Source organism: Neopsephotus bourkii, unplaced genomic scaffold (assembly GCF_033783945.1).
Source record: "Neopsephotus bourkii isolate Nb327-2 ecotype Australia unplaced genomic scaffold, CSIRO-AGI_Nbou_v1 NB_107, whole genome shotgun sequence".
Lineage (NCBI taxonomy): Eukaryota > Metazoa > Chordata > Aves > Psittaciformes > Psittacidae > Neopsephotus > Neopsephotus bourkii.
Genome location: NW_026900624.1, coordinates 438,928 through 464,643, shown reverse-complemented (window position 1 = coordinate 464,643; position 25,716 = coordinate 438,928). Strand labels below are relative to the sequence as shown.

Genomic DNA, 25,716 nt, shown 5'->3' with positions numbered 1-25,716 from the left:
ATGTACTGTTGCTGATGCTGCCTCATTCCAGGTCATTGACGCCAATGAGTGGCCACATGATGGTGGCGCACTCCAGCTGAACCCACGATGCTGACTCAGAAAGCTGTTGGTGGATCACATCCCAGCTATGCTAAAGATCCGAGTTCAGTTTACAGATGTAAAATCCAGGACAAAGTGAGCTGGAGCTGTGCAGAAAGTCTTGTTAGCGGGAGGGATGGAGATGTGGAAATACAAGGTATTGGAAAAGTTAGAGAAATTCATAAACGGAATTGCACATTTTAAGGAAATACTGCCCAAATGCCTACTTTGAAAAGACCTGGTCCTCTCAGAACAGAACTGATTCTGACTATTTAGATGTAATATTTAAAACTGCATTAACATGTTTTGAAAAGAGGAAAAAGAAATGTTCTGAAAGGGTCATGTTCATATTTACAGTCTAAATCTTTGGAATTCTGTTCAGGAAACATTGCAAAATGTTTATGTTTTCTTCTGATTCAGGGTGAAACTCAACTTTTGTATTCGGCTCAGTCCTTCCCCATATGGGCTACTTCAAATCTATATAAACACCAGACTGCACCTATAAAATTTATTGGGGGGAAAAAAAAAAAAAGAGCTGTGGAAAGAAGCAGAGAGTATTCAGTTAAAATCAAAACTTCCCAAATCGCATCCTTTTTATTTTTATATGCTTTTAAAGGAATGCTTGGGGTTCCCCAACATTAATTTGGCAGGATTAATTAAATAAAATCAGTTTTAAAAGCCTGTATCTCTAGGAGCTTGCATTATCCTTTAAGTGTTCCTTTCATGTCTTAAATAATCAACAGTTCACAGAATCACAGAATACCAGGTTGGAAGGGACCTCAAGGATCAGATGGTACAACTTTTCGAGGCAAGTATGACCTAAACTAGGTGTCCCAGAACCCTGTCCAATTGAATTTTACATGTATCCAAAATTGGGGAATCCACCACTTCTCTACAGAGATATTCCAATGGCTGATCATTCTCATTGTGAAAATTTTTCTTCTTCTGTCCAATTGGAATCTTCCCAGGAATAACTAGTGCCTGTTGCCCCTTTTCTTGTTCACTTGACTCCTTTTAAAAAGGGAGTCTCCATCTTCTTTGTAGCCAGCCTTTAAATACCGGAACATGGTGGTGAGGTCTCTCCTGAGCCTTCTTTTCTCAAGGTTGAGCAAACCCAGTTCTGTTAACCTTTCCTTGTATGGCAGGTTACCCAGTCCTTGGATCATTTTTGTGGCCCTTCTCTGGACCCTCTCCAGCCTTTCCACATCTTTTTTGTATAGTGGGGACCAAAACTGAACACAGTATTCCAGGTGTGGCCTGATAATCACTGAGTGGGAGAGTTACATCTTTATCTGTGCTGGTGATGCACTTGTTGATGTAACCTAGCATTCTGTTGGCTTTACTTGCCACAGCAGCACACTGTTCACCTACATGGAACTTGTTGTCCCCCCCGACCCCCTGGTCCTTTTCCACAGAGGTGCTCCCCAGCCATGTAGATCCCAGCCTATGCTGCACTCTGGGTTTGTTTTTACCCAGGTGCAAGACCTTACACTTGCCCTTGTTGAACTTTGTGAGGTTCTTGTTAGCCTGTTCTTCCAGCCTATCCATGTTATCCTGCAGGGTGTCTCTCCCTTCCAAAGTGTCCCCTTCCCAACTCATCAGCAAACTCTATCAGGGTACATTTGATCCCATCATCTGGGTCATTCATGAAGATGCTGAAGAGTCTTTCAATACTGATCTGACTAGCAACAGGTCCCCAGCTGGAAAAGGAGCTGTTCACCACTACCCTCTTGGTACAGCCAGTCAGCCAGTTCTCTGAGAGCACTGAGTTGCTCTTAGTGACTTACAGAACTTACTCTACTGGCTTTACTCACGTGTACTAGTGCATTCAAAGTCTATGATGTTGTGGCTGAGTCAAGTCAATCCAGCTGACCTATTCATTAATTGTGCTGAGCTCAGTGGCCATGTGTGTGCCACAGCCAAAACTTTTTGTAGAGAACAGGTGATCCTGACACTGTTTATAACCAAGAGAATCACTTCTGGATAGGATCATTGTTTTCTTGAAAGATTTGCTTTTGAAAAAATGCAGCTAAGCACTAGTTTAAGACGTAATTAATGCTCTGAGGGACATAAATTCAGAGTCTCAAATAGGGCTTATTTTGGTGCTCAAAGCCATCTATGGTTGAAGTTCTATGTGGGCACATACAGTTGGCCATGCAAAACAGAAGAGCCTGTGAATTACATTTCTATATTTAATCAGTGTGAGGTCTCTCAGAAGTTTTGACTATGGACATATACATGTGTTTGGAAAGTTTGCCTTGCTGGTGCAGCACCTGTGCCTTCTACCTCATTTGCCCATATTCCTCCTCCTGAGGAGGCTGTGAATTTCAGCACTCTGAACTGGCTGTGTAAAACCATGTCCAGAGAGTGACATTTAAATTGTCTTTCACTTTTTTATTAAGCCTTTTATTTCATGGAAAAGCCAGTTCTCCTTGAGGCTTGGTAGCTTTGGAGGAAGGATCAGGGCCTGAGGCAACTGACTGGCTGGCTTCTTGGAGAGATCTGCTGTAAGCAAGCCGGGGAAACGCAGCCTGTGTTAGAAACCGAACACCTGCCATAACCAAGTAAAATTGTTATACTTGGTAAAACGTTTTTTGCAGGTTCTGCTGGCTGCGCTTTTCAGATAATGCACTTATCCATCAAGTGTGTAACTTCCTTGGGGAAGCAGAGCAGGAGATAAGAGCTGCCATGGGGGATTGAAAGTGCAACTCTGTCCTATGGCCTTTTGTAAAGTTAAATTACAGGGGTGTCACCTTCTGTGGTTTATTTCCCTTATTAGCACGGGTGCTACTTAATGGGGTACAGTTACCAGAGTAAATAATCCTGCGGGACGCTTATTTGGTCGTATTAACGCAGGAAGGAGAAAGCTCGACCAGGATTTATTTAAACGCTGGCGTTAAAAATAAAAATCAACCAAAAAAGTGTTTCTGCCGAGGGAGCAGGGGAAGGTGCCCGCCAGCTGCCTCCGGGCACAGAGTTTGGCTGCGGGCTCCCTTAGCGCCCGAGCTCCGCACGCCGGCCCCCACCAGACCCGGGGCAGCGGCGCCCTGCAAGAGCACCCCGCCGCACGGCACGGCACCGCGCCGACGGCCGCCTGCGAGGGCGGGCGCGGAGGAGAGGCCGGACCCATATCCATAGTAACGGCGGGGGCAGAGGGGAGGCGCCGCGGCAGCTCCCGCCCGCTGCAGCCCGCGCGGCGCCGGCACCGCACCGAGCTGCGGTGAGCGCGCCCGAGCGCGCTCGCGCCGCTCCGCGCTTCCCCGTGTCCCGCCCCTCACACCCCTTACCTTACCCACACCCCCCATCCCCCCTCCGCGAGCAGCGCGGATCAGGACGCGCGCGTGCGCACCCGCGGAAGGCGGGGGGGGGGGGAAGAGGGGAGCTGGCGGGGGCGCGCGCGGCAGCGACTGGACGGGGAGGGCGGTGGGGGCTCCGGTGTGCGCGGCTCCGCGGCGCTCGCCCTGCCTGACTCACCGCGGGGCGCGGGGAAGATGCTCAGCGCGGAGGGGTAGCAGCTGCGGAGCAGACGTCGGGCCCCCCCCCCGCCGCTCCCCGCCCCCGCCGGGCTCGGCAGCTCATCTCTCCGCCGCCGCTCCTAGGTGAGACCGGGGGGCACGGGAGGGCTGGGCGAGCACAGGGGGCCGGGCACGGGGCCATCGGGCGCCGCCCCCGCCCCGCCGCGGAGCCCGGAGCGGGGGACTGGGACCCGGCCCGGGCACCCCCGGGGAGGGGGAGCTCTGGCAGCGGACCCTGGGAGGCTGGCGGGAGAGAGCCGGCGGCGCCTGCGGTTGCCGCTTTCGCAGGATTATGTCAGCCCTTCCCTCACCGGTGCCCCCTCCACCGGCTCTGAGGCCGGCGGCGACGGCGGCTCCCGCCCGGCGGCGCTGCGGGGCGCCGCGCTCCTGGGGCAGGCAGGGGGCGGCGGGGAGGCGGCGGCTGTGGACACCGGGATGGCCGGAGTTTCAGCCGCCTGACGGAGCCGATGCTGTGGGCCGGTGAGTTTCCACCGGGCCGGAGCGGTAGGTGGAGGAAGGCGCCCCGGGTCCCCTTGCCTGCCCCGGCGTGCTCCCTCCGTGCGTGTCCGAGCCAGGATTCCTTTCGGAGATGAGGGAGAAAGTGGGCATCCACCTGGTGTGCTGCGCCCGGGGGAGCGGTAGCACGGCACACCGAGCCTGCAGCTGCCGGTTTTGTGGGGGGCTGTGTCAGTATTGCAAACCTCCGTGTTGCTGGGTCTTGTAACTTGATTGTGATTGTGCCCTGGTCTGAAACTTGGCGAAAGAGATCTCGGCTTCAAGGCACCGCTGTTTGTCGTTTCGGTTATTTAAGAAACGCTAATTGGGCGAAGTGGTACGGTTAGTCTGCAAGGGGAAAAAAAACCCCGAAAAGGTTGATGGAAGGGAGAAGTATGCGGAGATCGGAATGATGGTTTATGCTTCGGTATCTAGGAAAAATGCTCATATTGAAAAATACATCTTAACGAATAGCTATTTTACCTAATGACAAGAAGGCAGTTTTGATATTGGGAAGGAAAAAATGATACCTGAGAATTTCAGCTGGAACTCAGTTTGCTGCACACGTGCAGTAACGGTTTTCCTAAGGATTTTGGCATGTGGACTGATGCATGTTGCCATGTGCCTTGCAAAATTCTCTCTGCTCTGTGAGCAGTGGCGATGTGTGCCCACATGCAGGAAATCAAGGTGTGCTTTGTACTGTTCTCAACTGCAACAACGTTAATAAGGAAAACTAATAGTGTCCATCTGTAGCAGGATTACTGATAATAATGTATTGTAATGGTTCCGTAAAGAGCATTTTGACTTAAAACTGGTGTTAAAGTAGACCCTGACTGATGGATAATAACTTCTCATCTGAATGCACATTAACCAGTTTGTGTCACCTTCTTTCGTATATGCCAAAATATAAAATATAATAATATGCTAAACAAAAACCAGCCCTCAGTGGAAGGTTGTTACATGATAATGGGGCATTCTTCCTTGAATAAATATGAATACAAATTGTAAGCATTCATGTAAAGTTGATACTTGCTTGCCAAGTACAAAGCCTTAATCCTACGGTGTGTAATTACCGTAACGAATTAAAACTCCATTCTCATGGCATCCTAAAAATCTCAGTGATACTCTGAAAAGAATGGAGAGTAAGTGATTTTAGCTGATGAATTTGGTCTGGCAACAGTAATTTGCTAAGAGATCGATTCTTTTTGATGTGTGTATATAACTTATACAAGCTGTGGTCATGCGATCACTTGCAGACTCTCTTAACTTTACACACCTGCTAAGTTCCATTTCAAGAATCTGTGCAAATGGTTGACAAGTGAGAATTGGAAGAACTCACTGATGTATTCAAAGTAAGCTCTGCTTTCTGTATTACTGGTGAGCTCCTTTATTTTATTTTATTTTTTTTTTTACAGATCAGGAAAATGTGATAGTTGGGAAGAGATAAATTTATCCAGTAAGAAGGCAAATTGAAATATACTATACATATTCATTCTACTTAGAAGGAATTCAAATGCAGTACCCCAAAATTAATTCAGAAAGCTAAGGGCCCGATGCTTTTTCTCTTAGCATTTTTCTTTGAAGGGGGGGAATAACACCTCTAACTGGAAGTGGGCACATGGAGTTAAAAAGGGAGGGTAGAGAATGTGAGAATTAGGAACAGAGCTCCTAAAGCCTCCATCGGAGAAGGCTGCCCTGAACTAAAGCAGATAGACTCTAGGGTAGAGTTTTGCTACTGAGGAACTTGATGAGGGAGCTGTGATCCAGGTTAGTTGGGATTGACTTAAAATTCCAAGATCAAGACATTCTAATGTCAGATGAATCTGAATTCCATGTTGGAAATACTCAATTTATTTCCATCAATCAGGAAGATGCACATTTTGCTTTAACATTGAACAGCTGGCATTTTGGTAAGGATCTATTTGTTAAATGTTAGTGACAGGTGTAATGAATAATGTTCTTCACAAATAGTAAACTTCCAGCTTGCTTTGAGCAGACTGAGAAACTGCCAAGCCTTGGACTTAAGATCTCTTGGCTCTTGGTCCTGAGACACCTGCTCTGTGTGCAGACTGAGAGTTAAAGGAGAGATGAGAGTGAATGGTATCAATCTGGCTCCAATCTTACTCATTTGCCAAGTATCAAGAATTACTACATTACATTTGTAAGACTGGACTTCTTTTCCTGGTGGTCCTATTGTCACAATGCTTTGCTTGTGAAATCTTGAAAATCTATGTTAGTCTTCCAAATCAACAATCATTGTGATGATTTGGCCAGTTTTTACTTGGAGAGATATGATTTGGGGTTGTTTTCACATTTGGGAACATGTTGGTTTATGCTAGTTCACATTTTCAATGTTGTCTTCACAGCTATATGAGCGACAAGCTTATTTTTAAGAAATCACAGTCAGATTCCGGAGAATAACACCTTCAGAAAATTGTACCAGCCTAGCAATGTAATTTCTCCCTTTGTGTAGGCTATAACAGAGGGCTGCTTGTACTTGATCTTTTAGTCCATGTGCCAACTATGCCAGCTTGTCTACAAGACAGTAGTCATGGTTCCAAGTATTGAAGGGTTATGCTTTAGATAAACCTGGCTTAAACAATGTAATCAAGCTACTGAAAGTACATTGTTGCCACAGTTTGATTGCTCTGTCTAGCCATAGGATTTCTGTATTTTTCACCTTTGAGAAGAAAAGCTTTGAAAATTTGATGATTTTAGTAGTGTTTGAGCATGTTAAATTGAGTATTTTGAGCACTGAGATTCAAAGATGCAGGTCTTCACAAACCTTATTCTCAGCAAGTTAGCTCTATAATCAGCCTGCTCCCATGCTTAAATTGCTCTTGGAGGTGGTCTTCATTTACAGATTACATGTAAATATTGCTGGGTGTTTTTGGAGAGTTTCAGTGGTCATACTGTTTTTCACATAAAGTTATATACTGTTCAGTATTCTAGGAGAAAAAAAATGAGTTACCTGATGTTGGTTTGCTTTTCTTTTTTCCCTGCCTGTCCGTTCATGTAGTCTGGAGCAATAGAATTTTTCTGAAGGTCCTTCAGTCAACTAAGAAACATTTTGTCCGCTCTCCAAAGATTCTTTGTTTAAAAACCCCTCATGTTTGGCCTGGATTCACTCTCACAAGCTTGAGCACAGGAAAAGATCTTGTTGACATTGCCACCCCCCCAGTGAATTTCTGTGAAATATCTTAGAGTATTGCAAGTAACATTTGGGCCTGTCTTCATGTTAGCTGCAGATAGCAATCATTATGCCTTGTGTAAGGGAGTGATGATAATAGTGTTGAACAAACCTTAACCATGGGAGAATCATCAAAGATATAGCCTGCCTTCACTGGTGAAAGAGTAGTGATTCTGTTTTGAGACGTGCTGGCAGACCTTCTGGAGACTATCTCTTGTCCTTGGATCACAGAATGAAACAGGTCCTTATCGTCACAAAAATGTTCAAGCACAAAGGAGAAAATCCAGGATCATCTCTGGTCTTCCTCTGTTCCTTACTTACTGCCTTCAGCCTCTTGCTAGTGGGATATTTCCAGCTGATTTGACCGAAGAACATCTTTAGGAGATTTGCAATTCCTTTCTTTAAGACAGATGATATTTGCATAGTCCTTACTTGCTCATTCCTGTGGGGTTGGATAGTGTCTTTGTGGTACATCTAGAGAAATCACAAAAACATACAGGTTGCAGTGTAACAATGATACCAAACATTTGCCTCTTTTTCATTAGGACTCAAATCTCAGTATATCTGTGCACCAATAATTGAGATTGGGTTAAGTCAGATGGCTGAAATGCAGCTTGATCAAGAGAAGAGGTACTGAGCAAGGACAGTGTATCTAAGGATATTATAAAATCCCTCACTGTTTTGTCACTTGAGGGCACTTGTTCATCATCATAATCATCAACACTGGGACATACTTACTCTGTGGATGGTTAAGATTTGTACATTTTTTCCCCTTGTGAGTATTCATATCTTCACTTGTTTCCAAGACTTGCATGATCCCTCCTAAGCAACCAAAAAGGACAGTTTTCCTTTAGGAAAACCAAATGAAAATTCTACCTAGTCCAGAACTAAGTATTTGTAACCATCTTATTTTTATTAAATATACTACACATGCTCCATGCTTAACAGCAGTGCCTGAATGGGGAAAAAAAGGCCTTAAGAAGCTTGAGATGGAGCTTCTTACTCCCAGGCCTTTGCAGCTGGAGTGTCCTCTTTCTAGAAACACAAAACTATGATGTGTTAAGGAAAGATATGTCTCTTTGCTTAAGTTTTTCCAGCTTTTTCATGCAGGAAATCCAAGGTGATTCATATGAGCTTTGCTACATGTAATTCGTTTGTTCTGCATTCTGTCCCTGGTTTCTGTAGTAAGCAAACGTCCAAAGAGGTTTCTCTGTTGTTTAGAGTATTTTAAGTTCTGATGCTGTAAAAATGGTAAATTTAATAGTGGCTGCGGTAATGGCAGATGAAGTCAGCAGGGAGTTTTGCCTGACAGCCAATTTTAGTCCATTGTTTAATTTCTGAAATACTTTTTTCAGAAAAGAGTGTTATCCTGCAGTGGAGAATTAACATTTAGTTTTTCATTGTGAAACCTGAAGGTAGTAAACACTTGTTTTGCTTGTCAAGCTGTGGCTGGTCATCTAAACTCTTCATTTAGCTGACTGGTCCTTGCAGACTGCAGAGTGGAGTCAGACCTTCAATGCTTCTGGGTATTTGCATGTATGCCGTCTTGACTGGTTCTGTAAACCTCAGAGTAAAGCTTTTGCAAAGATGTCAGTGAGAATATATGTCTCTTTTACCAAGGCTATACTGAAGATAATTTGTTTCTTCTTTGTGTATCTGTTCAATAAAGAACACTATCACACGTAATATCTTTATTTCTAAGTATTGTGAATGACAGTAAAAGCCACTGTGGTAAATTGGTAAGCAAAAAAAAAATCGTTGGATGTAATTATTCTGAATATAGGAAAATGCAGAGTCAATTGCAGTGTTCATCAATATTTATTATGCAATACTAAAATGTGTGTATATGTACCACCCTTATTGGAAAAAATTTTTTATATGAGGGTGGTAAAACACTGACACAGGTTGCCCAGAGAGGTGGTGGTTTCACCACACCTGAAGACATTCAAGGCCAGGCTGGATGTCCTTCTGGGCAATCTTATCAAGTTGAAGATGTCCCTGCTCATTGCAGGTGATCTTTGAAGGTCCCTCCAACACAAATTATTCTATGATTGTATGTGTATATACATGCATAATAGGAATGCACAATTATCTGACTGTTTTTAGCCTTCATCTCACCCCATTGAAATTGATACTAATTCTGTCATAATTTTAAATATCTGGCCATATATATTAGGTCCATAAACAGTGCTTGTGAAAATGTAGCAACTTTTACTGTTTTATAAAGTCTTAGATACTGGCACTTACTGCATGAATAAGTATGCTGGCTAAATGTAATTTTTGAAGTAGTTAAAACACAATTTAAGATAACTTAGAGCTGTCTAATTATCTTCTTCAGGGTCCCGTAATCAAAGAGCTGTTATACCATTGTCATGCTTTGTTAATGCTTTTATTTTCCATGCATGTATTCAGAGGTAATGCTGGAATCTAGGAAAAGTGTTACTTTGATAATAATGCAGTCACCTGGAAAGCTCATTATTAATGAGTATGCAGTTGGTTAGTGAAACACCTGCACTATTAATATATGATGAAAATACACAGAACTTCAACATTCTGTACTAATATTTATAAACCACCACAGGGGTAAGTTGATATTGGAGTGAATTGTCACACAGCAAAATGCTTTAGCAAAACCTGTATGAGTCATTTGTATTTTTACTGAAGCCATTACAAGACTGAATGCAAGTTACTATTTTTCTTTTAAAAAATCCGATTGTGGTGGTTTTCCTGCTTTTAGCACTAGCAAGAAGCAATTCAAGGATTTTTATACACCTTTATGAGTACTTCTCAGTCCTCATCCATATTACACCTAGCTCAGGCATCTCAGAAGCAAAAACTGGCTCTACAGAAAGCACATTATAAAGAGACTTCCAAACCTCATCTTCATTTAAAAACTCATAGTAAAATTCCGTTTAACAGGTGCTCACAGGTTTAAAAATCTGTTGCACTAACCTTTTCCTAGGGGTTTCACTGATGCTTATTTTAACTAATTGATTGTCCATGTGATTTTTATGTACCTGTGAAAAATGGCAATCAATCTTTCTTATTTGTAGAGTGATAGCATTATAAAATGGTTTGGGTTGGAAGGAACCTTAAAGGTTATGTAGTTCCAAGCCCCTTCCCATGAGCAAAGGACATCTTCCACTAGACCAGATTGCTCAAATCTCCATGGATCTATCTTGCACTTCTTTAAGTATAAAAGTATGGGAAAAGTACTAAATATTATAATTTTCTGTTTGGATTCTAGTGATTCTAATTTTTGTTGTTTGAAAGATTATCTTTATGATCTGCATGAAAGATTAAAAGACCCTTTGCCGTAGCACTAGACATTGATTTTGGTGTCATCATATGGTGCCATGACTTGAGTGCTTCTAAACCGCTGCCTGTACCCAGCCATCTTGGCACACCACCAAACAGCTTCATACTTGTCCTTTGTGTATGTGTTAGTCATGATTACATCATAGTAATAACAAGTATTTATTTAGTGCTGTCTGCAGGATAATCTTCAGGGTTAACCTGGATGAAAAATGCGCTTTCCACCTCTAGTGGTTGGCTGTGCCCATTCGTGCTCCATCTCTAAGGCTTCCTGACACTATTTTTGTTCTTTATAGATTTGTCAGGGACTAGCAGTAGCTCCTCAGTGATGATACGCATAAGGAAGCATAGGGCAGAAAAAGAAAGCATCACATATCCCCAGGAGATTTTGAACAAGGTTCTCAGCTGGTGTAAATTGTCATAGCACCATTGATTTCACTGCACAGACTGAAGATATGTCTATGTACTTTGTCAGGAGTAACCTTGGGTACTAGGAAGATTCAAAAGCAATAGAGTACATTCAGTTATAATTGCAGGGAAGCAGTATTTGGGCAGCTCCTGACATACCTTTCTGAAGGTAATAAGCATTCACCTATTGCTATCACTGTCATGAGACCCCAAACACTGATAGAAGCCCCATGTACTCTTGCGAAAGAAGCCATCTTCTAATATGGTTTTATTCTTGATTCATTTTCACTGACCAGTTAGTTGGCTAAAACTTCAGAGGAAAATGTAATGTTGAAGGGGGAGGTCAAGGCCAGTATTTTCCATTTTTGTGACGTAAAAATTAGGCTCTAAACTTTCAAATTCACTGTGGTTTTCAAAAGTAAAGGTGCCTTTAGAGGAACTACTAGTTGATAATCTCTGTAAATGTCCAGTTGTGGAAGCTTACCTTAGGCAGTCCTGATCTGGAAAGTGTGGCTATAGAGGGTTAAGTTTCCCTTTAAACTATGTTTAATTAAATATGCCATACTCTATTGTATATACAAGCAGGTGACCTTCCTAGGTTGAAAATTTTGTTGAAATCCTTTGGCCTTCATATTTAAGGATAGTACTGCAGGACTATACTTCTGTAATGACAGTATAGGTAATGTTCATGTAAAATAAATGCAGTTTAAAACATAAGCTAAAGAGCAAGTAATATGCCAAAAATAGTATTTTTCCCTATTTAAATAACTGCATTGAGATTGTATTTCCTTTGTTATTATGTATATCAAATATCACTCCAGTCATAGAAAGTTCGGAAGCTTCTTTCTGTTTCAACAGTTTCCTAATTATTTTCACAAGTAAAGGAAAGCTATCATTCCTTCTGTTGACCCTTGGTGTGGTGCAGCATTGTACATGTGTGGTACCTGGGGACTTGCTAAAGCCTTCCTGTGGTCAGACTGTATCAGCTGAGGACAGTAGCTTAGTCAGACTGGGAAGTGATTTCCCAGCTTGCTGCTCTTTGGTGTCTGAGGTTGGTAATCTGTGACGGGACCTTTGCAAGAGAAGAATCCCTTTTTATCTGCAGAGCAGAATTTGTTTTTAAAAATATCTTTCTTGCCTTGTGGTGTAAGAAACTTTCTTTTGCAAAAGTAATTTAGAAGTACTGGAAAAGAAACAATCTGAATTAGAAGCGGTGAATAAATAGAAAACAGCAGTCGTCTTCCTATGTTGTTCTTGCATTGGCATGCACCCTAGTTTGAGTTATGTAACTTAAGTAATACCATTGTTATTTGACCTTCATAATCTCATTGGATCACTGGAGGTACAAATACTCATGTAAAATAAAATTTCTTCTTTTCTAACCAATCATCTTCACTTTTAGTTATCTGCATGTGATGATGATTTTATACTTTAATGCAAAACTGTTGATTCATGGCAGTAATCCTGTGTTCATGCATTATACAGAAGCTATATCTGGTATTGTAGCTATTGCTAGGGGCTGATGTGTCACGCATTTATAAGTCTTATTTTTGGAATATCTTATTTCAGCCACCACAACCTGCTCTGGTTGAAACTCTGTTTTGTTGATCCTGATGCAGTGATGACATAACAAAGAGGGTGAGTGGGCTAGTTGAAAACTAGTAGCACTCCTGAAGTATTACCTCAATTTGTTAGAAACATCTGACTTGTAAGGATTTTCTACATTCCTAAAGAGGTGGTAATAGCAAGAAAACAGTAAATTCAAATATGTAAATTAAATGGAATTTAGCACTCTTGGTTTATATTACATTTTTCAGGCACTCACCTCCTCCCTGGTTCTTTAGTCTGAAGCTTATACTTTTCATTGTACATCTTATACAATTATTCACATCTACTATTTAGAAAAACCCAAAATCCTAACCTTCTGCCCTGGTGTCTTTGTGCTTCTCAGTGGGAAATGGAGAATTGGAGCTGCCCTACTGGAGCGTGTGTGGAGAATCCACGCTGGTGCTCTCCAAGGTGGATCTCACCATCTAGCTTCCCCCCATTCCCCCCATTCCTTCTGTTCGTTCTCTCCCGCCTCAGCATAGGGTCCTGCTGAAGAGGATGGAACGATGATCTGGCTCTCCCTGCCTGTGGGAGGGAGGAGGTGGTTGAAGCTTAGTTCAGCCTTGAGGCATCCCCACATCCTACAGGTTCAAACTGAGGATTAGGGGATCATAATATAACTTCAGGTCACTCTTTGTCACACACTGCTGTGTTGAGCAGAGGATCTGGTCCAGCAGTATGAAAACTGACATAATTGAGTTCAGTCTGAAGGTTTTCATGATGCTGCATTCGCATGTAAAGCAGTCTAAGTTTGGCACAAACTTTAATGATGTGTGTGAGTCTGTGTAATCAAATTTGAAGGTATTTACATAATTACTGAATTATCAGAAGTATTAAGAGAGCTGTCATGCGTTATTATGCTATAAAACCTGATGCCTTTTGTAGACTATGACACATGGAGTGTTTTTGTTTATACTTTCGACATATTACAAAAGGTTGTGTGATGCATTCAGAAATTACATTGACAGTATGGCAGTCTCTGTCTCCCTTTTCTATACGGCAGTTCCATAAAAAGATGAATGTCAGTCATGGTCTTCTGTGAACTGAAAAGGGATAAAAATTGAGGTAGTTAATCATAAATAATAAATAAATAAAAAAGAAGATACATCTTTTCTATTTCTTGAAGCTCTGACAAAGTGAGCTCCCTCCTGACTCTACAGCACATTTTCAGGCTGTGAAACTTGGAAGCTGGGGACAGCAAACTTGTTAAATTGTGGATGGGAGTAGTTGAAAACAAGCAATTTTAATGATTTCTGTTTGTATTCTGGAAAAGATGCTTACGGTAGAAGGGAATCAAAACTTCAGGTCTGCAGGAGAGATTCTAGATGCTGTAGTAATTGGACTGCAATCAAGGTTTAAATGGTTACAGGTTTAATTGTATTCTGGTATCTTCTTCCATAGGGATATTTTAGTTTAGGTCTTGTAACCCTAGGTTTTGGTTGTGCTGCTTTGAAACACTGTATTGCCTGTTAAGTGTGGGGTGGGAGTTTTCTTACTTTTTGGGATACAAGACTGAGTTATATTTGTGAGGATTTGTGAGGATTCTTCAAAGGTCCTCTCTGCTTTACTCCATGTGTTGCCCAGGGAGCTTGCGTAATCCAAGGACTCCGAATGGAGCTTTAGTCCACCCTCCCTAATGTATCTGGGAGATATTTTTATACCTATGTATGTTTATCTTGGGTATGTAAGATACTTCTACATAACAGGGATGCATGTTAAAGCAGAGGGCCTGTTTCTTTAGAGTGTATCCTCTCTGTGTCCTGACATCAGCATGAAACTGCAATATACCTGTTATTTAGCCGAATGTCCACCAATTTCTGGAACTGGTGTATTTTGTATTGCCTATGTGCCCATAGCATTGCAGTGATTGGTCAAAGAGAACACTCTGATAGTTGCCATGTGGTAGAAAACTCTTGCCCAAGTGGCAGAAACTATGAGTGGCTGAAGGCACGTGACAAACATTGCCCGTCACTAGCCTGTGTTGCTGCAGAAGACATTGCAAAGCCACATCTGTTGTTTCAGCAGTAGGAAGTGGGAGAGCAAGGTGTCCAAGACATGTGCTCGACTAAAGCAAACACTCCTTTCCGAAATCACTCTGGCTGCCTTCTATAGAAGATTAGAAAAGATTATGCTAGTCTGCTACAAATAGCCCCAGTATCTGTCCATGAGTTTTGATTTTGCAGAGTAGTGATTCAAATGCTTCTGCTCACTGTAAGTGAATCATCTGTCTGAGGCAAGGATGTTTTCTACCAACCAGATCAAGGCTGTGTCAGTGATAGGGTTCATTGCTCCTCCAAAGTATAACAAATCCCACTGGAAAGCAAGAATACTTTCATCAGGAGCACTTGGTCCATGATGAAAGTGGAAATGGTTTTCTGGATGAAGTCATAAGAAATTGAGTGATGCTCATTTCAAACACTTTTATCCTAAACTACTGACCTCCTCTTAAGTAGTCCTGAATCTCTGTCAGCTCAGTAAGAGCCCAGGACTTTGATCTGTCTGTTTAGGATAATGCAATGTGTGTGATTATTCTACAGTTAAGAAGTTTTTGAGAGATTTATTCCCTGTGTTTTCTCTGCTGCCTGAACCTGTACCTATCCTAGGAGTTGATTGCAGTATTTATCAAAGCTATGGAGCCCCCATTTGAGCCATCTGTAGGTAGTGGTTGTGCCATCTGTCACTAAAGACTGCATTCCAGAGGGAGAAACAATATGCACAGACTTCGTCACGCAAAGCCTGTAGGGGATGGTCTCTGATGTTTGCTTTATCCTTGTAAGATGTGTAAGAAGTAGAAGTTGTAGTGTTTCACTAACTTCTGAAATGTTTATTGCAAGAGGCTTCTGAATGCCATGGTAGCTGATACTTCATGCTTACCCATTTCTATGCATTATGCATTTCACTGAGCTCCATGCATTCCTCTGGGAGGTGAACTGTGGTACCTAGCTGTTAAAGGCTGCAAGAATGTTAAATAAAATGGGCAAAACCAAGGTAAAGAAGATTTCAAACTAGTGTATAGCACTCAGAGGTAATGATAAAGCCATACAAAATGAGATGCCTTTGGGTGAAAGCATATCATTTCCTGAATATTTCTGCAATGAATGATCAAGGATTACAGGAGCAGCAGATGTTTGAGGCAGCATGATATAGGTTGTGTATACTTTTGTGTTATGTTTAACTGAGCCAATATCCTTGCATAGAGAGATAGGAGACTTCAAAAAGTTTCAAGAGAACATTAACAGTTTGTTTCAGGAATACTTTCACTGCAGTTTTGTTACTAAGAGCAGCATTTGATGTTTTTGCATGGTGTGTAGTGATCGCCTAATTTGTGATTAGCAGTAGTGATTTGTGATGGTCCACTTGAAGTGGAATTTGTGTTGTCTTCAGACCTATTTCACATTGGATCTGGGGGCAGGGTGATGACCTAGACAAAACTAAATGTGAGAACAATTACCTACTAATGAAACTGGGTTTTCAAAACAGCAATTTTGATGACTTCATATCTTCTCTATTGCACAAGCTTATTGGCAGTCCTTGTCGCAGTGAAGGGTATGTCTTCATACTGTGCAGTCATGGGGCCATGAATCCTTCTGCTGCCTTTTCAACTTGGAGTAAGGCATGGGCTAGACACATGCTGGTAACCAGAGTTACCAGAAGCTGCTGCTGAATTTGTGTGTTCCTTGGGACAGTAGCTTATCCACACAAGTAGGATTTGTGAGCTACCATTATCCATTTTTGACCCACGTGGTTTTGGCAATCTGTCAGAAACCGACAAGAGATGTGAAGCAATGAAGTGGTGGGGCTTGTAGTACACACTTCTTTTTTTTTTTAATATAACACAAGGAATAATTTGTACAAATGACAACCCTAAAAGGAGACACTGTATCAGTAAGAGGTTAATACTGTACATTGCTGTGTTAAACGGGAAAGGAACTGATTTAGCGTAAGCAAATTAACTTTTAAAAAGCCGTGTAATAGCTATTTCTATTCTAATACAGATAAGATGTAGCATTAAGAGCCTGTCATGACTTACATGTGTAATGTCTGTGTACTTATATGTGCATTAATAAAATATTCCGAGAAATGCATAGCAAGAACATTATATCCAGTAAGAGGTAATGCATGTTTAATCTAGACCTAGCTTCTGAAAATACTCATGAAACGTGGAGGATCAAACGTTTTATTTAAATACTGAATTTAAGGGCATTTGAGTGGATTATTCTTTGTTCTTTACGGATGTTCTCTCAACATGAAACCAAGGGGATATATAAATATATAAATCCCCCCCCCCCCTTTTTTTTTTTTTTGCAGTGTAGCAGGGACTTGCTCAGTTGCTAGGTAACAAGGTATTGCTTTATTTGCAGGAGCAGTAGCTGAGTTGATAGTAGAGGCAATGATTTATCCAAAATGTATTAATATATACTGTAGCAGTAATAATGATTATTGAATTGCTTATTTTTATGTGTTCTGTGTCATGGAAAAAATATATGTCATCAGTTCATTAGAATATTTCCTTCCGCTGATTATAGAAAAACTGTTTAATTGCTATGAATGTTGAGTTATTTAGTGAAGCAGCTGAATCTGTACATTTATTTAGTGTTTTAAAATGAATTATTTAAAAAACAAAACAAGGATTAACATGTTAACAAGAAAAGGGGATTTATAAGGAGGAGTAGTTTCCCTAAATTGTCCATTCATATCTTTTTTTTGGCCTTTCACACAGGCTTGCTTTCCCAGCAGCAATACGTTTTCCTCCAGGGAGCAAGAAAACCTGTCAGTCACCAGGGCAGAAGTTGGCTCCTTCCTAGTGGCAGGCTGCCACCTCTTTTCTGACTCCAAGAAGACCAGCAGGTGGTCTGCAGGCCACTCCACCGCCTGCTTTCTCATACAAGTCTGTAAATTCTGAACGTCAGGGTTGCCTTTAGGGCACATGCTAATGCCACCTGCTTCCACTGCTGGCATGCTGGCTAGTGACTAGCTAGGTGGTGCTGGATGCTGTATCCCTGGCCAGAAATGTTATTCCCGTTCATCTTGTTCAGTTTTGCCATTATCTGGCAAAGAGAAGTATATAGAGTCCTAGTGGATTCCCCATTGTCTTGATGCTCCTCTTAGTCAGGTTAACACCTTCACCCCTGTCTGTTAGTGGCATGTATTAACCAGGTCTCAGTGCTGTTCATGGATCCGGGAAGACTATGTCTAAGTGAATGGAGAAGGATTTCTGTAGTCACACTATAGAAGAACAGTTGTTCTTTCAGGATGATGGAAGCTATATTGACTTAAAAGAAAGTTGTTTTCAGAATTAGCCAGATTAGTAGAATGGTGTTTATCAGTCTGTGATGGAGAGCAAAGTTCGTCTACAAGTGACTGTTGGTGGGCAAGCAAGAACAGGATAGTATAGATGGCAAAGTCGATTTCCATGTACCTCACCTGTGCTAATGAACATCTGCAGAACTGGGTAACATGTTATGTTGCTGCTTGAAAACCTGTTTGTATCTTTTATATTCGGTCATACATGACATTTTCCCTTAGACCTCTAATGACATCTAATAGAGTCATTCACAATCAGTTCATAAGTAAATAGCTGGAGGCTTGAACAGTGTATTAAGAACTAAAGTATTCCTGATCCTTTGGCTTTCATTTCGGCAAAAGAAATTAGTAGATTAAATAATTAAGAGGCAGAATGGCACTCTCACAGTATCTGCCTTCCTGAAAAGCTACAGAAAAGAAAGAGCCAAAGCACAAGAGAGTTAAAAAGAATGTAAGTTAGAAAGCTATTCCTGTATCTATAAATTTAGAAGACTAAAAGAAATAAAGGGAAAACAGAAAGGATAGATGAGAGAAAATGGGTGCAGCAATAAAAAAAAGAGCAGCAATTATGCTTCAGCATGAGTCAAAAGGACACATGAGGATGGTACTCTTTTGTGAATCATCAAAAGGACGGTGTTTGGAGCTGTTGCAGGATAAGGCCTTCAGAAGATACAATTCCATTGTCTAGAAGTTAGAGGAAAATTTATATATATATATATATATAAAATATTTTTTTTTTTTTTTATGTACTATCAACTGAAAGCTGGGCATCCAGGGTCAGCCACTACCTGTCTGCTCATCCTTGCCTCCAGTTTCAGAAGTTTCACCTCTTATGACAGCATCTGACTGCAGCTTGTTGATGCTTGTTGTGCAGCTGCCCTGGGTGCTTTATTTTGGCAGCAAGAGGATATAGACAGTCCTTGGATCATTATCATCACACAGAATACTAACCTGGACGATAGGACTCCCTTAACTGCCCAGATTTAGTGAGCTTTGTGTAATTCACTTCACTGCTATTTAAAATTCCCCAGTTGTAATAATCGGGCTCTGACAGGGGACAACGTTTGCCCACTTGATGGTTTTGGATTTGAACAGTCATGTTCACAAATTGGTTCTTCCCTGAACAGAAGATTGTCTGTATGGCTATTTTGATAAAAATGCTTTCCTTAGTGGATAGTCAAAGTACTGGATTGTTTCTAATTTCAAAATGCTTTAATATGATTATATGGATGTGTCATAAGCTTCAAAATCAATCTGATGCTTGCTTGTCCTAAGCAGCAGACCTCTCTTTCCAGTCTCAGTCAAAAGAATCATGCATAGAAATTCTGGATGTGTATGACCAGGTGTGAGAAATCACTGAAGACAGTTGCTTAATTAATCACTGTTCTGACATATGTGTGGAATGGCATTCACTCTGCATGAATGTCATGTCATTTATGTAGACATGAATGCACAGCCTATATTTGTTTCACTGAGAAGTGGTTTTCGCTGCTGAAGGACAGAATTGAGTCTAAATTTAGTGTGCTTTAACTTTTCTGATTGTAGCAAAAGAGTATCATGCTCCTTTTATTTTATGAAGAATTGTGATTAAATAGCTGCGGTTTTGTTAAAGTTAGGTAAGAAATAAGATTTGAAGTTCTTGGTCTGAGCTAGAATTATTATTAACAGACATGCATTTTAGACTTTTTGGTCACTGATTTTCGCCATTAAACTTTTCTTTTGGGGAACACTTTTTAACTTAATGAAGTATGTTTTTGCAGTTATGCTGTCAGCCCTTTGAACTTGATTGAGCATTTGAACTGAAAGAATGGTTTATTTCAGAGCTATTGAGTTCCCACAACTGTCATGAAAGTAAGTAGAGGAAACCCTTTCAATAACCTTATTCTGGCACAGATATTGTGGCTTGCAGTGCTGGGGGTGGGAAAAATTGCAGGTAAGGAATAGAAGAGCCATGGTGGGAAGCTGAAATTACTAAGAGGATTGGGGAAGCTGGAAGTAGTACGGAGAAGAAAGTGGTAAAGAAAAAGGAGGAGTTCTGAGTCAAGAGAAGGATTGTAGAGATGTAAGTGAAAATCCCTAGGAAAACATACTGCTATTTATGCTCCTGGTGGAACATGTCAATCACCAGGTGCCTCTTAAATAAGTCCCTGTGTAATAAGTGGCATATCGGTTTAAGTAAAAGCATCTGGTTGTTTGCAGGTAGCTTCTCATACTGCTCACTTCATTATGCTGAATGCCCTCTGGTAGCACAGCATGACTGGTATGGGCCATGAGTACCTAGCACTCTCATCTTCTTCCTGGGGGAAAAGCGTATTCCACAGGGTAGCTGGATTTAGCAGAACGTTAGCTTGTAGGAAAGGGTTCCTCAGTGTATGTGTTGCTATGTAGTGGGTAGGGAAAGCAAAGGCAGAAAACCCACCTTCCACTCATAATGGAAGGTGGCAGAATGATGTGATAGATGGCTATGTTAAAAATTCGCTTTTGCTTTCTCTTCTTCTATTAATCAGGTATTTTGCTGTTTTACAAGGATCAATGCTTGCTAATACTTGATTAGCAAGCAGTACATGTTTTTATAACATTTTTCCTTTATATTTGTGATCAGCAAATGCAATGTCACTTATGTAATCATAACCATTTTTTGCTTAAACTAGCAGTGTGTGAGGAAGAGTGTTATGATTTTCATTAATATCATCATAAGTTTATGAGAACAAAGTTAGCAAAAGAAAACAATGTTGAACATCTGATTTTAGGCAGAGAGTGAAGACTGTGGACCACTTCTTAGAGTGCTTGGCCAGACTGCACATAGGGTGGATGTTTTTTATGGCTCTTATTTCACCCATTCTGACTGTGTGGATACAGCAAGTAAAGCCAGGATAATTTTGTGAGTAAAGCATGGCATTAGTATTTAGGAGATGGGGTTTTCATTTATATTAGTATGCCAAGTTTTATCTGCAGACTTAAGTTTATCAGTTAATCCACTTGTGCTTCAGGTGTTAATTTGTTAAAAGAAAATAGGAAAGAGAAATGAAGTTAGGTTTTTGGTGGGGTTTTTTCTCCTCTGTATTGATAGAAACACACACTTACATTGTTCAATGGCTCAAGAGCCACGTTTTATCAGCAGTACAGAGTGAAGTGACCACATTCCAACAGGGAAAGTTGACTCTAAAAATTAAAATCAATGCATTAAAAAATAGGTTCATAATCTGATGTTTATACTATGGTAAGACTCACTAGAGAACAATAAAGCTTGATCATATGCAATGTAGTATAGTGGATTAAATTTCATAATTGCTAATAAGTAATCCTTCTGTCTCCAGGGTATATAGAAGGTTGAAATGCAGCCAGTGCATTTTCATTGTGTCAGTCTCCTTGGCAGTTCTCTGTGGAAGCATGCTGATGGGGGGGAGGGAGGTTGGGAAGAGCCTGTGGGTACGTATGGTGTTTGCTGACAGGTACATAAATTACACAGGTCCGCTGAAAAGTGGGTGCACAGTAGCACATGTTGTATATCTTCCTGTGACACTCCAGTGTAGCATTCTTCTGGCTCAGGGGATTCAATTATTCAGTGCTCTCTTCTTTCATTTTTGATTGTGAGCTCATTTCACAGGAGTCTATTCTACTCTTAATGCTTCTACATAATTTTCCTGAATACTGGAAGTATATAAAGGAATGAGAAGAGAATAGACCCCTGAGCTTGGACTGTGTTTTCACTGTGCTAAATTCCTGTTCTACCATTCATAAGCTCTCACTCTACAAAACCTGTGCTGTTGCTCTAAGATAAAATGTGTAGGTCTGGATTTCATTTTTCTAAGCTGGATAATAGGCATGGAAGCGATGCATACAGCAGCATATCAGAATGGTCCTGTGCTGTATTGCTGTATTTGAAAGTGAAGGTGAAAGAGCAAGTCTTCTACTCTTCTTCACGTTTCTTTAATCATTTTTTAGCATGCTGTGAAGTAAAGCATACTGTGTCATATAATTTTATTCTTAAATCACATTGCTCAACTCTATTCTCATTTATCTAGGTGAAGCAGGAGGCCATGTCTAAGCACATGTACTTTGTTCCCTGTTCTCTCCACTTCCAAACTAATTTGATGTTCAGTTTTTCATTTCATTGAGCTTTGTGTCTTCTCTGGTACTTTGCCATAGAATGATGGAAGTCCTGTACGCCTGAGATGCAAGGACAAATATTACCAAATTGTATGCATCCAGTTCCCTTCATTTCACCATGGGCATTTCACCAGGGTTGCCTAACACTGTGTAGGCTTCTGCTGTAGTAAAACACAGGTGTTAACAAAGCAGGGTGGAAAGGTTGAGAGCTGACATTACAGGATCAAGAGCAGCTATTAGGAAAAGTTGCTATCATCTGTATCTTACTAGTATATCACTAACGTTGTGACTGGGATGAGCTGGTCTGTGGCTGTTTCTTACCACTGACATCAACAGCCTGGGAGAGGTTCCTGTAAGGTCAAGATGAAGGAGAGACATGCCAAAACTACAGGTTGTCCCCAGCTTGTCTCAGATCTGCCTCCGTTTTAAATGCTGTATCAATGGGTTGGGAGGAGAGGATTAGCACTAACAGTGACCTGAGTCTCAGCAAAGCCCTTTACGGAGCACAGCCAGGGAGAAATATTGCCATACAACTTCTCTCATTCATCTTTGCATGTGCTTTTGTGATTTAGTAGTTTGATTACACTTGGGTTGTGTCATAATTGTGTAATTGAGAGATTATTAATTGCTTTTACCTAAGTGCAAGTTAGAACATTTCATAACCCAGCACTGTAAACAGCCAAGGATTTATTGAAGGGTAGCAAAGCACCGTGTTTTGTTTTGTCTTAGGGACTACAAGGTAAAAATTGTCAAGTTTGGAAATAAAAGGTTAAAGTAACTGCAGTATGCATGTTGTCTGCAAGTCTAATTTAGTGTTGGAAAGGCTGTCTTTCTTGCTTTTACGTTGTAATAGGATTCTGCAAGCAGTATTTAGAGTAGGGCTGCTGCAGCCTGTGGAGGCTGTTCCCGTGTATAGAATTTGCAAGTTCAGTTGTCGTTTAATTAGCAGTTATGTAGATGATGAAGGGCTAGTCAACCTCAGGGCTTCGAATATCATAGGAAAATTAAGATGGGGGGTGTCCCCCTGACCTTCCCACTATGGTAATTCAGAGCTTTCTATGCAGTCATGGAACGTGTACATTTGCCTCCCTAATAAAAGCTGAGATTCAAAAGTTTGTGGTTTTGGGAGGAAGTTAGAATTTGGTGAGAATCATGATGAAATTACAAGAGTGAGAGACAATATAAACAGTATCTGCTTACTCTCACCATAAATATGCCATCTCTGAAATGGAAATGAAAAGTAATCCTAGGTTTTTTTTTTTTCTAGCCATGAGTATAAGCAGCTATGAGACTGAATATATTTGTAGAGTAGGTTTGCTGAATAAGAAAACACTATTTTTACACAGTCAGCTCTCATTCTAGCATTGCATTTTAACTGTACCCGTCCTTTTCAGTTCTGCAATGCAGTAATCCCTGTTTTATTGGAATACAGCATATGTCCAAGTGAGACCCTGGCTTCATTGCAGTCAGTGGTATTTTGCCACTGAAATCAAGAAAACCAGGTTCTCATCCTCACAACCAGTAAGTGGTGTTTGAAACAGACTTTCACTGGCATTAGATCATTGCACGCAGGTAATTTTTAAACATGTGGAAAATATTTTAGATATTGTCAAAGTCCTGATGTGTATATGCTTGATTAAGTTATTAAACAGCTGATATTCAGTGTACATTAGGAAATTAAAGCTAATCAAATGTTCCTTTGGCAACAAGGCACCTTGCCCCAAGAACATAAGTGTAAATCTGGACAACAGATAGTGTTAGCTGGGAACTAAATGTGAGCAATTTCAGCAGGGAATGCAAGTTGTGCAGCCCCAGATGTCTAGCACTCTGGTACTTGTGGCAAGCTGAGAAATGGGTTCTGCTGCCCTGGACAAGTACATAGGTCCAAGGCAAGGACAAATAAGCAAAAAAACAAAAAGGCATTTTTATTCTGCTTGGAGGGTTTTGTTGTTAATATTTCAGTAAATGAAATGTGTTATCTATTGAATTATTTTCCTAACCATTTATCTAACTTTAAATTGCATGAAAAATTCAATACCACTAACATAGCAAAAATGCTCTGAGTGTTCTGTATTCACTGAGTGCATAATAATCTGCAGTGTATAGATAACTTTTCAGTTTGCTGCACAGAGAATGAGCTGTGCAACTTTGAGCTAAGTTAAAATAATGATATACATTTTCCCATTTAATTTTAGATCCTATTTTTCAGTATGTGGGTCAGCTCCTTAATTCAGACCTGTGTTAGTCTTGTTACACAAAGCAGGTTTAGAACTAGGATCAGGTCTTCCATGTTCTCATTTCTTTAAAATAATGAACTGTAAATGAGATGTTTATATCTAGAAATGTAGATGTGTCAAATGACAGTTACTGTCTTCTTGCAATCTGCACAACAAAAGTTATATTTACCCTCTGAAACAATTTATTTTTTTTTATTAGTGACTCTTATTTAAACCCCATATTCATGCTTCCACGTACTTGCACACCAAATACTTGGAATCAGCTCAATGAATCATACTAATTCAAGTTTCATTATACTCTCAATTTTATGCCTTAAAACTACACATTTACAAGGAGGTTGGGCTGGAAGATTTGTCAACACAGGTCACTGGAAGGTGTCACTGAGGGATACCAGACTAGGTCTTGTCCATAGAGCACTCTAAATATAGAGTTACTGTACTATTCATATACGGAAGTTCCTCTTGCCCTCAGTTTATATTTGATGCAGGATTTGTTAACGTACATTTTATTATTCCAAGCACAGAATAAAATTGTGGTTGAAGTTACAAGAATGAGTGACTGCTCTTGCACTAATAGAAGCCTATATAATATATTCTAGGTATACATCACATGGCCTTTAGTCTTAACAGGTAATATGAAGTGGTGAGCTGCTAGGTAAATATTACCCTGATTTTGAGAGATACATGGGGTGGGGGGGAAAGCTAGCATAGGGTTTTGGATTTTTAGTGTCTATTGAAGAGTAATTCCATGCAGATCTTACGGTAGACACACTTCATTGTGCTTGTCAATTGTTTCACAGCTTTACACGTATTTTAAATGAGATAGCTGGACTGTGCTGCTCTAGCATTTAAATGAAGCCAAATTAGTATTCTGTCAGCAAGCAGAAGGGGGTTTTATACTAGAAAGGTGTAGGAGGGAGATGGATAATGACGGGTAAAACTTGCTGATACAAACACATGCCATGTTTTCTTAAAAATACGAAATTCTAAACCACTGAAGCTTGCAAATTCTTAGAACTGACCCTAGGTGATTTTAACATATATGCCAGTTCCTGGGGGCATACAAAAATTATTAGCAAAATAATACAATGGTAAAATAAAGAGGTAAATTCTGATATTTTCTAAGTATTTCTCACTTCATGACACTGCAATAATTTTCAATTTAGACAGTAAGAAAATGTATCCAGTGAAGAGATGTCATGAGATTTTTAAATAGCTAAAAATTCTATGCACATTTTTTAAGAAATCCATAGCAGGCACCCATGTTCACAAAATCCCTTCTTTCTTCAAAACATTATTGAATAGCCATTCTCAAAAATGCTTCCTATTGGTAAAACATTTGCATGATAAAACATAAAAAAAATTCTCTATATGTTTTATCTCAATATAGAATAAAACCATCATACTATGCCCAGTAGTATACTAAGTTGTGCTAGGTCACAGCTGATGAAGCAAG

At 40.6% G+C, this 25,716-nt stretch overlaps 1 protein-coding gene across 14 annotated transcripts in view; it reads left to right on the top strand.

The window, feature by feature from the left end:
* ANKS1B (ankyrin repeat and sterile alpha motif domain containing 1B) overlaps positions 1-25,716 on the top strand; it is a 425,238-nt gene that overhangs the window by 333,211 nt on the left and 66,311 nt on the right. The window contains exon 1 of one of the 14 annotated variants that reach the window (XM_061357147.1): positions 3,267-3,298. The exons of 11 other annotated variants lie outside the window; for them this stretch is intronic. The gene's annotated coding sequence lies outside the window, so the exon portion shown is untranslated. Of the gene's footprint in view, positions 1-3,266; positions 3,299-3,377; positions 3,678-3,998; positions 4,074-25,716 lie in introns of those variants that run through there. 2 more of the 14 variants (XM_061357133.1, XM_061357139.1) reach the window with 2 other exon arrangements.